Source organism: Crinia signifera, chromosome 3 (genome assembly GCF_055691185.1).
Source record: "Crinia signifera chromosome 3, ASM5569118v1, whole genome shotgun sequence".
NCBI classification, from domain to species: domain Eukaryota; kingdom Metazoa; phylum Chordata; class Amphibia; order Anura; family Myobatrachidae; genus Crinia; species Crinia signifera.
In genome coordinates this window covers 274,947,859-274,958,415 of record NC_139219.1, presented here as the reverse complement: position 1 = coordinate 274,958,415, position 10,557 = coordinate 274,947,859, and positions in this window count along the sequence as shown.

Genomic DNA, 10,557 nt, shown 5'->3' with positions numbered 1-10,557 from the left:
AGAACTGTGCCCATAACCTCACATCACACCAATGGTGCATGTTTCATATATCAATGTGGGTTATTAGACATGGTTGTGTTCACATGTGACATTGAAGTGTAGCACTATCTACAAACACACCTTTCTATTAGTCTCAAAACATACATGTAACATATGTACACACATATGACATTATCAGGGGGACAAAGACCAGGGCAATTTTTCAGCAGTCTCCAGCAGGAACTGAGGCCCTTATTCTAGTTCACTCTTTCTGCCCAAATATTTCTTTGATGGACAAAACCATGTGCACTGCAGGTGAGGCAGGTGTAAAACCCCACCCAAATCTGATTATCTCTGCACAAGTAACACCTGCCTCACCTGCAGTGCACATGGTTTTGTCCATCTAAGAAATATTTGGCCAGAAAGAGTGAACTAGAATAAGGGCCTCAGTTCCTGCTGGAGACTGCTGAAAAATTGCCCTGACAAACACACTAACCTTTTCTTCACCGCGTCCCAAGTTCTGACCACTGGTGCCACCTGGTTCACTTCCTCTGTGATCTTCTCCCAAAGGTTTCTCCTTGCACTGGCACCCGGCTTCCTGGTTGCCAATTCAATCCATTCGCGTGCCCTGGGCACTAGAATTCGCATTTCGGCCTCTACAAATGCAGGGTTTCTCCTTTTGGAGGTGGTATCCTGCTCAGTCCTCACCCTAGATGTTGCAGCTCGTTTTCTGGTGGCCCCAGTTCTCTCACCATGCACCTGCTGGGTCACACCTGTTTGGAGAGATGCAACCTCTTGTTCTGGCTGGTTGCTTGGCCCTTGTGGAGCTGGTGGAGGTTCACCAGGGCCTGTTACTGAGGGGCCCGCTTGATCTTGCAGGCTACTCCTCTCTTGGGCCCTCCTTCTCCGCTCCTGTTCCCTCTTCTGTAATGCTTCAAGCAGGGATTCTGCTTGTGCTCTCTGCAGAGCGTCCTCTGCTGCTGAATCGTCAGAGTCAGACATGTTTGCAGCAATTGTGGCCTGCATCTGACTGAATATTTATATGTTAATTTCCCGCCATGAACAAGGGGGCGTATATTTTTCCACGCAATATAGATGCAAATTTACGCCGATATTTCCCGCGATAATTGCCGCTTAAATTACGGAGGTCTCAACGCACCTGACCAAACACCTGAATATGCACATACACAGGTTGTGGAGCATTGTGCTACATCGTGAAATGTGTGCACCTGTCATTCCAATGACGAGTGTTGTCAGCTGGTATCTGTTGGAGTTCGTGTATGCTTTGTGAGTCACATTTCAAAACATCACGTTATAATGCTTTCCTTACATATGTAATGTGTATGAAATTGTCATACAGCAACATGTTGCATCGTGCCCCCTTTAAGCAGCGTAGTTATAAGTAGAGGGTTGCGTGTATTATTTTCCGCCTACTGTATATACAGTACTTCTCTGTATGCATATCGGTGCATCGTGCCCCCTTTAAGCAGCGTAGTTATAAGTAGAGGGTTGCGTGTATTATTTTCCGCACACTGTAAATACAGTACTTCTCTGTTCATTGAATGCATGCTGTTGGTTGTGGTGTGTGTATATCGGAACGGTCCGCGTAAGTTTCTATTCGCATCCAGTTTGTTAATGTAAGAGGGATTAATAAAGTTAATACCAAACAAACAATTTTTTCGACCAATCAGCAAGCACCAAAAGTGATATATGTACCTGCAATTAATAACTGCGCCATTGCCAATATGACTTGTCCAAGAGCTAGGCCCTTTTCCACCTCAGAGCTTTTGGCCCTGGTGGAAGTGATGGACCGTCACATGGGGCCCAGGGGCCCATATGTCAGTAATGCCGACAAGCGGCGGGCGTATACTGCTGCCCGCCGCCTCATCTTCTCTACGACCGGCGTCCGCAGAAGCCTGGGGCAGGTTGAGCGGCGCTGGTCAGACCTGCGCCGGCGGCAGCCGGTTCTTCTCAGCAGCCTTCGCCGCCATATTGCCCGATGTAAGTTTTGATTACTAGTATGTCAGCGTTTTTTAGCAATGTTTTGTGTACTTTTTATAAATATGTTCCTGAGTATGGGGGTGTATATGGGGGGTATATGGGTGTATGGGGGTGTATATGGGTGTATATGGGTGTATATGGGTGTATATGGGGGGTATATGGGTGTATATGGGTGTATATGGGTGTATATGGGTGTATATGGGGGGTATATGGGTGTATATGGGTGTATATGGGTGTATATGGGGGGTATATGGGTGTATATGGGTGTATATGGGTGTATATGGGTGTATATGGGTGTATATGGGGGGTATATGGGTGTATATGGGTGTATATGGGTGTATATGGGTGTATATGGGGGGTATATGGGTGTATATGGGTGTATATGGGTGTATATGGGTGTATATGGGGGGTATATGGGTGTATATGGGTGTATATGGGTGTATATGGGTGTATATGGGGGTATATGGGTGTATATGGGTGTATATGGGTGTATATGGGGGGTATATGGGTGTATATGGGTGTATATGGGTGTATATGGGTGTATATGGGGGGTATATGGGTGTATATGGGTGTATATGGGTGTATATGGGTGTATAGGGGGTGTATAGGGGGGGGTTTAAGTAGTTGATCAGTTTTTGGGTGTAGGATATCAAATAGTTTGCATGACAAATGTCTGAAATATCACAGCAATGATAATTTTGAAGGTTATGAGCATGACTAATGTGAATTTTTCTTTCCCCCTTTTTTATGAAACCCAATCTTCGATTTCTATGCCATCAACATGAACATTTCAGCACGGGCAAGGGCACGTATGGAAGCCCGGGAGCAGGCAGCCCGGGACCAGGCAGCCCGGGACCAGGCAGCCCTGGAGGAGGAAGAGGAGGAGGAGGAAGAAGAGGAGGAGGAAGAGGAGGAGGAGGAGGAGGAGGAGGAGGAGAAGAAAGAGGAGGAGAAGAAAGAGGAGGAGGAAGAGGAGGAGGAGGAAGAAGAGGAGGAGGAAGAAGAGGAGGAGGAAGAAGAGGAGACACTGGGTGCAGTTTGGACCCACACCATTTCCCCATCCCCTTCCCCCTCCACAACCCCCACCCCCTCCACAACCCCCACCCCCTCCACAACCCCCTCCCCAACCCACACCCCCTCCCCAACACTGGAGACAATGGGTGCAGTTTGGACCCACACCATTTCCCCATCCCCTTCCCCCTCCACAACCCCCACCCCCTCCACAACCCCCACCCCCTCCACAACCCCCACCCCCTCCACAACCCCCACCACCTCCACAACCCCCACCCCCCCCCCCTCCCCACCCCATTTCCTACCCCCCTACACCTCTCCACCACCCACCCCCAAACCTCTCCACTCCCCACTCACACCCACTACCTCGGGCCAAACTCAAGGACCATCCACCTTGCTCCTGACCCCCCCAACCACTGCACAGCCAACCAGCGGCAACCAGGATGGCTCAAGTAGCCGTAAGTAAATAATGTGTCTAATGTTGACCTACACATTTCTACACATAAACAATCACAACAACCACATATGTGTATCCAACATCAACATTAGTTGCAACATATCACTGCAGGCCGACCATGAGGTGTGTCCTGTCCTTCTCCAGGAACAAGGCTCCCCTTGGTGGTTTTTTTGAGTGTGGCCATGCCTCACCCCTTGAATAATTGACATAACAGTACATCCAATGAGATATCCGACATTAGTGGTGTGGTAGTTATGTGGCTCCAGGTGTTGGGTAACTCCAGTTCCCAGCATGATGTGCAACACAGGGCCGGATTATAATGGAGGCGCAAGGGGTCAGTGCCCCTGGGCCCCCCTCTAGCTAGGGGCCCCCTGTGGTTGTCATGTATTTTTTAAAAATAAAATGTTTAAGTTATGTTTTGTTTTTTTTAGCTAAATGTTTTGTGCATGGGTGGGGTAGTGCTGCAGCTTCACCTATTTGCCAATGTGACAATGATTTATGGTGCTGAGCATCGGGAGCCAAGGCACACTGATTGCACAAGTGTGCAGTGCATTTCTGGGAGTTGACTAAGTCCCATGACACTTTGCACCAGAGGACAGAGGCTGAGAAGTTTGTGCTGAGCTCTGATTGGTGGAGCTCATTACATGCTTCTCAGGTCCATGGAGAACAGCAGCAGCAGCTTAGTCATAGGAGGGTTTTTAATCAGAGGCAGCACTAAGACTGTGAGGTCTCCTCCAGAGTAAGGGGCAGAGGGACAAACACAGGCTTTTCATGTGGTGTGTGTATATATATATATATATATGGGGTCTATTATTATTCCGAGTGCCGCCAACCCCCTGTCTATATATATATATATATATATATATATATATATATATATATATATATATATATATATATATATATATATATATATATATATCCCCTGCAGGTAACCATTGACCAAGTTTATTCTGCCTTTACTCTATGTTTTGACAGTATAATATTCGCCCATGCAGTGTGCGGCCAGTAATGACAAGTGCAAGGGGGCCCCCCGCTCTAAAGTACCCCGGGCCCCCCAAAGGCTTAATCTGCCACTGGTGCAACTTAAATGTAGAGATTGTTTTGGTAATAGTGTGTGAGGCCATGCGGATGCATGCTTTACAAACATAGCTGTAGGCCTATAATTTGTACAGCAATGTCCTAAATTTAAAATAGTAAGGAGTGCTTAAGCCACAACAATGTCATAACCCTTAAATAGCACAGGCTAATTGTGAGGTTAGAGGACAGTCCCCCAAAAACAAAGTACCAATTGGGATACAGCATACATTCATTGATGAAGGAGTAATTGAATTAATGTTATTTACTATGTACAGTATGTGTGTGTTAACATATTATTTTTTAGTACTGTGTTTACAGCAGACCCATCTTCAATGTAGTTTCTAAATGTATGTTGCCTTCACACATAACTCTGAACTTTTTATTATGTACAAATACAACAAACATTTGTGTATGTTATATATAAATTTTTTGTTTTATCCCTTCATTATAGACACTGAACAGCAGCAGGAGGAGGTGGCAGCCCTCATGCGGGAAATCATGCTGACCCTTGTATACCTCCAGCTCCTTTTTGGCCTTCTGGAGGCCCGCCTTTAATTTTTTATTTATCCCCCCCCCCCCCCCCTTTTTATTTTTGTCTCAAATAAAAGTTTGATTACAGTTCGAAATTGCCTGTGTTTTTAATAATAAATATGTTAGAGGGCGTGTAAGGGTAGGTACATACAGATGTGTACTGTAAGTTATACTTGTAATTTGAGGTGAGGGGTAATGATTGATGTGTGAATGTGTGTGTTTTTGAGTAAAATAACACATAGTGAAAATGCATGAATGTTTAATGTTGTTCGATTAAAACATCACACATAACATCAGGGTAGGTATACATGTTACACATTTTGGACAAAGTAATTACGTACATAATTTAGTACATATACAGAAACACCAACATAACTTGATTTAAAAGTAACAGCAATATGGGGACACATAGATAGTGATTAAAATGCCACATTAGAACATAACAAATATACATGTAATGTGGGTTCAAATGTAGTTTTATTAGGTCTTTATTAAGGTAGACAATTGAGTTAATAGAAAACAATAAGTGAATAACAAATAGATTAATTAATCAATTGTCAGATTAGTAGTTGAGAGGCAAGATTTGCAGGTCCATATATGTGAAGGGTATGCCAGCGTGCACGGACGTACGCTCACTCTCACGAGCGGTGACATAAGCTGAGTTTTCCATTGAAAACAATAGGGACCCGTCCGTGCAAACTGGCGTACGCTCAGATCTCCGCAAGAAGTCGGTGGGGAGACGGAGGAAAGACGGCCGTACACGGCGCCGTACGCTCAGTTGTACGCCTGTTGTCGGAGTGCAAGGGCTGGCCCGTCCGCGTACGTTGCCGTACGCTCATTTGTACGCCACTCCCCTTCTACGGTATTTCTGCCCGTACGTAAGCGGCTGATTTGTGGGTGGACTTAACCCTAACGGCCGCGTACGGCTAGCGTGCGGTAATGGCGAACGTACGCACGTTTGGCCGCTCCGATCAGAATAACCTCCAAAGAGTCTTGTTTTGGTACTTGTGTATTATCACGGCGCCCATCGCATCGCAGACCATAAGGCATGCGATGGTATGCGATGCGATGTCCTGCGATGTTCCCCAATGTCATACAGTGTTAAAATTGTATGGCATTGTATATGGCATACAATGCCATACAATGCGATGTGATTATAAATTGTATAAGCACCCTAATCAGTGCTTACAATGTTAAATGCACCCCCACGCCACCCCCAGTATGAACGTGAACCCGAAGCGTGGCCATCGCAGCGAGCCCGCGAAGGGCGCCGGTACGCGTCCTCCGACCTTTTCATACCCCCACTATCCACATGGGCGTGGAGTTGATTTTATATAGTGTGGCGAGCACAGCGAGCCACCGAGCCCGAAGCGTGGCGAGCGGACGCGCATTTCTTCACAGGTATACTCGTCCCCTCGCAGGGCTCGCTGCGCTCGCCACGCTTCGGGCTCGGTGGCTCGCTGCGCTCGCCACACTATATAGAGTCAACTCCATGCCGACGTGGATAGTGGGGGTATGAAAAGGTCGGAGGACGCGTACCACCGCCCCTCGCGGGCTCTCTGCACTCGCCACGCTTCGGGTTCACGTTCATACTGGGGGGGTGGCGTGGGGGTGCATTTAACATTGTAAGCACCCATTAGGGTGTATGGCATGCATCGGGTGTATGGCATGCAATGGCATGCGATGCGATAAAAAATCATGCGACTTAATATCGGGGGCGCCGTGATAATACACAAGTACCCTTGTTTTTATCACTGGCCGGTGATAAAAACCAGACACTTTATCACTTCACCGAGCTTAATAAATCTGCCCCACAGTTACTTAATAAGCGTGCACAGTGGTGGCTGCATGTTAGGTGCCAACATGATGATTCTTCTAATGGAGTTGTAGAGAATTGTAGTTCCAAAACCTGGGTATATGTAAATGTATATTGTTCTTATGGGTGTCGGCCACAGGAAGGTCGACGGGCCTTAGGTTGACACCCTAAAAGGTCGACATTTGTCTAGGTCGATAGGGTCATTAGGTCAACACAAGCATTAGGTCGACATGGGGAAGATCGGTACTTATGTAATATCTGGGCTCCCGTTTTTCTTATGAGACCGCGTCCCCTCGCGGGGGTCGCTGCGCTTGCCACGCTTCGGGCACGGTGGCTCGCTGCGCTCGCCACACTGTATAAAATCAACTCCACGCGTAGTTGGATAGTAGGGGTATGAAAAAATGGGGTGCATTTACCATGGGAGCCCAGATAATACATAAGTTAAGATAATACATAAGTACCAGAAGATCTACAGTCAAAAGTTCGACATGGGTTTTCACGTTTTATTTTACACGAATGCTGACACAGTTGACATGGACACTGTATCCGCGCACTGTTTCCCCTCGCATGAGTTGCTGCGGGGCCTCGCTGCGCTGGGCACACTATTTTATTCTCCTGCCACACCCTAATGGATGGTAGGGCATGAAATACCGCCTGTCGGCACGTCAGCTAAAAAAAACCATGTAAAACCCATGTTGACCTTTTGACTGTTGACCTTCTTGCGTCAACCTAATGACCTTGTTAACCTAGATCCATGTCAACATTTTGAGGGTGTCGACCTAAGGCCTGTTGACCTACAGTGGTCAGCCCAATGTATGTCGAGCGTCCTGTGGTCGACCTAGTGACCGTATCCCGTTCTTACATACTGCGCTATTCTGCTGACATACCGAAGATAATAATGAAGGATCAGTCACACTAATACCACTTTTATACCAGAACTGCCGGGTCGTACCCAGGCTCCAACCCAGATGCGACCCGGCAGTTGTTCCCTTTTACACAGGCGTCCTCTGGCATTATGCTGAGCGGGCGATGCCAGTGAAGGCGGGCCTTGAGCTGGCGCTTGGAGATGACATAAGCTGGGGACAAGCTCAGCACCCAGGTAAGCCTCTGTGCACCCCCAGCTTCATTCACACACAGGCATCCAATCACCTCCTTCCATCCTCCACTGCATAGTAGTAATCTACTGTCTGTCTGTATGATGCTGTACACGGCCCCAGCCCAACCTCCGGACTGACCACAGGAAGTATGTGGAGGAGGTATTGGCTCCCCATTGGTGGAAATGGGTCTCCGGGTCGGATCACCCGGGTTACCCATTTACATGGCCCCTGACTCTGGGGATGCCCTATGTCCAACTCTGAGCATTTGCTGGGTCAGGCACTCGGGGAATAGGACCCGAGCTATTTTTTTACCCCATCTACATCAAGCCCCGACCCAGAGTGGAGCAGCAATGACCCAGTTCGAGGCTTTGGTGTAAAAGGGGTATTAGAGGCTCACATTCAAAATGGCTGTAGTTGTGGGCAACATAGGCAGCTTAATGTACTACAGCCTCCGCACATGCTTGGTGCATGAAAAAGTCAGAAACAGGCTTCCCTTCCCCGCTCACAGGACCAGTGATTACGTGGGATCACATTGTTGAAGACTAATCTAAACCCGATATTCCCTATTCCACAAAAGAGGAGGGACATATATGCAGAATAGGAGGGACATACAAAGAAATGCTACATTGGCACATGTGCATGTGCCACACTAACCGTCATTTCCCTCAACTGTCCACTGCAACGGCAGATAAACTATACAGCTGTCATCAGGACCCACTAGATGAAATATGCATTAAGTAAGACCAATGTCGCTGGGATGAGCTTCTCCACCTAAAAGCATTACACTGGAGTGGGCAGTAAACAAGCTCAATTATGCCATTCACACTTCATATTGCATTCTGTTATGTCTTCATGGTCGCAAATCACATTGTACTATGATGCATACAGTATAATGACATTTTCCAGCAGTGGGCAAGGCTATGATGTTGCGAATCCAGTCATCGGTTCCTCGTATCTTTTCACATTGATTTCTCCACCAGGATCTCCCAAAGAAGAGCTCAAAGGTTTCAGTAGGATGGTTATATGTGTATGATAAAAACACATATACCCGACCTACATCAGCACTATTTTATCTTAACATAGCAAATGGAAATATGTCTTTCTTATAAGACATTTCTTTAGAATGGCAGCCAATATGGTTGTCTAGCAATGGCCGTAACCATCGAAATGGCAGCCATTTTGCTGGCAATGTTTATTAAGCATGTCAATCAGTTAATGGTTTCCTGGCAAAGGCAGCCATTTTGCTGTCAATAAAAGGAGAGAAAAAAGGAAATAAAAAGAAAAAAAAAAGAAAAAGAAACAAAGACAAAGAAAGCAAAATATATAGAAAACAAGAAATAAGGAAACAAACAAAAAGATAGAAAAAAACAAGTGAAAATAAAGATATAAAGAGAAAAATAAAGCAAAAGAAATAAAGAGAGAAACAAAGCGAAAGAAAGAAATTAGAGAAAAAAACAAAAGGAAAATAAATGAGAAAGAAAAAGGAAGAAACAAAGAAATAAAGTAAAAGAAAGAAAAAAGAAAGAATGCAAAAGAAATAAAGTAAAACAAACAAAAAACTATAAATAATAAAATGAAAGGAAAAAAAGGAAAGAAAATAAAAACAAAGAAAGAAATCAATCAAAGAAAACAGAAAGAAATAAGGAAATAAAGATACAGAAATCAATAAAATGAATGAAAGCAAAAGAAAAACAAGAAAAATAGAGGAGGTTATTCTGGTTGGTGCGGTCCGTTCAGAATTCTTTCGGAGCGGACCGCACACCACGCTGTGCGGACATGGTATGAAGGAACGCCCACCAGTCCTCCGCATTCGGACGGACTCACACTTTAAGAACAGGGCGTGTTTACGGACGACATCCAAACCTTGCGTGTGCGGTGGACACACACATATTCTGCACGGTCTTACAGCGTCTGCACGGTCTTACCGTGTCAGAACGGACGGGAACCTGCCCGTACACATCGATGCGGTGTATTATCGCAAAACTCACCACTATTATCTGAACTCAGAAATCGGTCACATGACCCACTTATGCAATTAGCCAACCTCATGAAAAAGTGTTTGTTTGGAATTGGAATCAATTAAATAAATAAAGTATTATTTTTTACAATTCCTGTTATGGTAACTTTAATTTTTGGCATGTGCCAAAGAACATGCTCTTAAAATTTTATGTTTGCCCTAAGTGTAATAAATATTTATTTTGATCCCCAAATGTGTGGTGTTATTGGTGAATGTAAAAGTGACATGTATATTTATATTAGTGATAGCAAGTTCTGTCCATTGCTTGCAGTGTAAATGTGTGTAAAAAATGCAGCCGTGCTTTCAGCATAGATTTGTGTGTTTTGTAATGGTCCATTTAAGCTGCAAGGTTTCCAACTGAAGCAATGAAAAGAGTGTAATTAATGAGTAATGAGTAGAGTGGATTGTATTGTGTTCAGGTGACATTGGTTCAGGTGCGGCGGTACTAATTGGGCGATCCGAATGCCTAGAGCATGACCGAGTGGTGTCTGCAAAGAAATACTTGCTTATGGACACTGCATATTTCTTGCCTTTTGGTTCGTTTGCAGTCAGTGTTCTGTCCGAATGC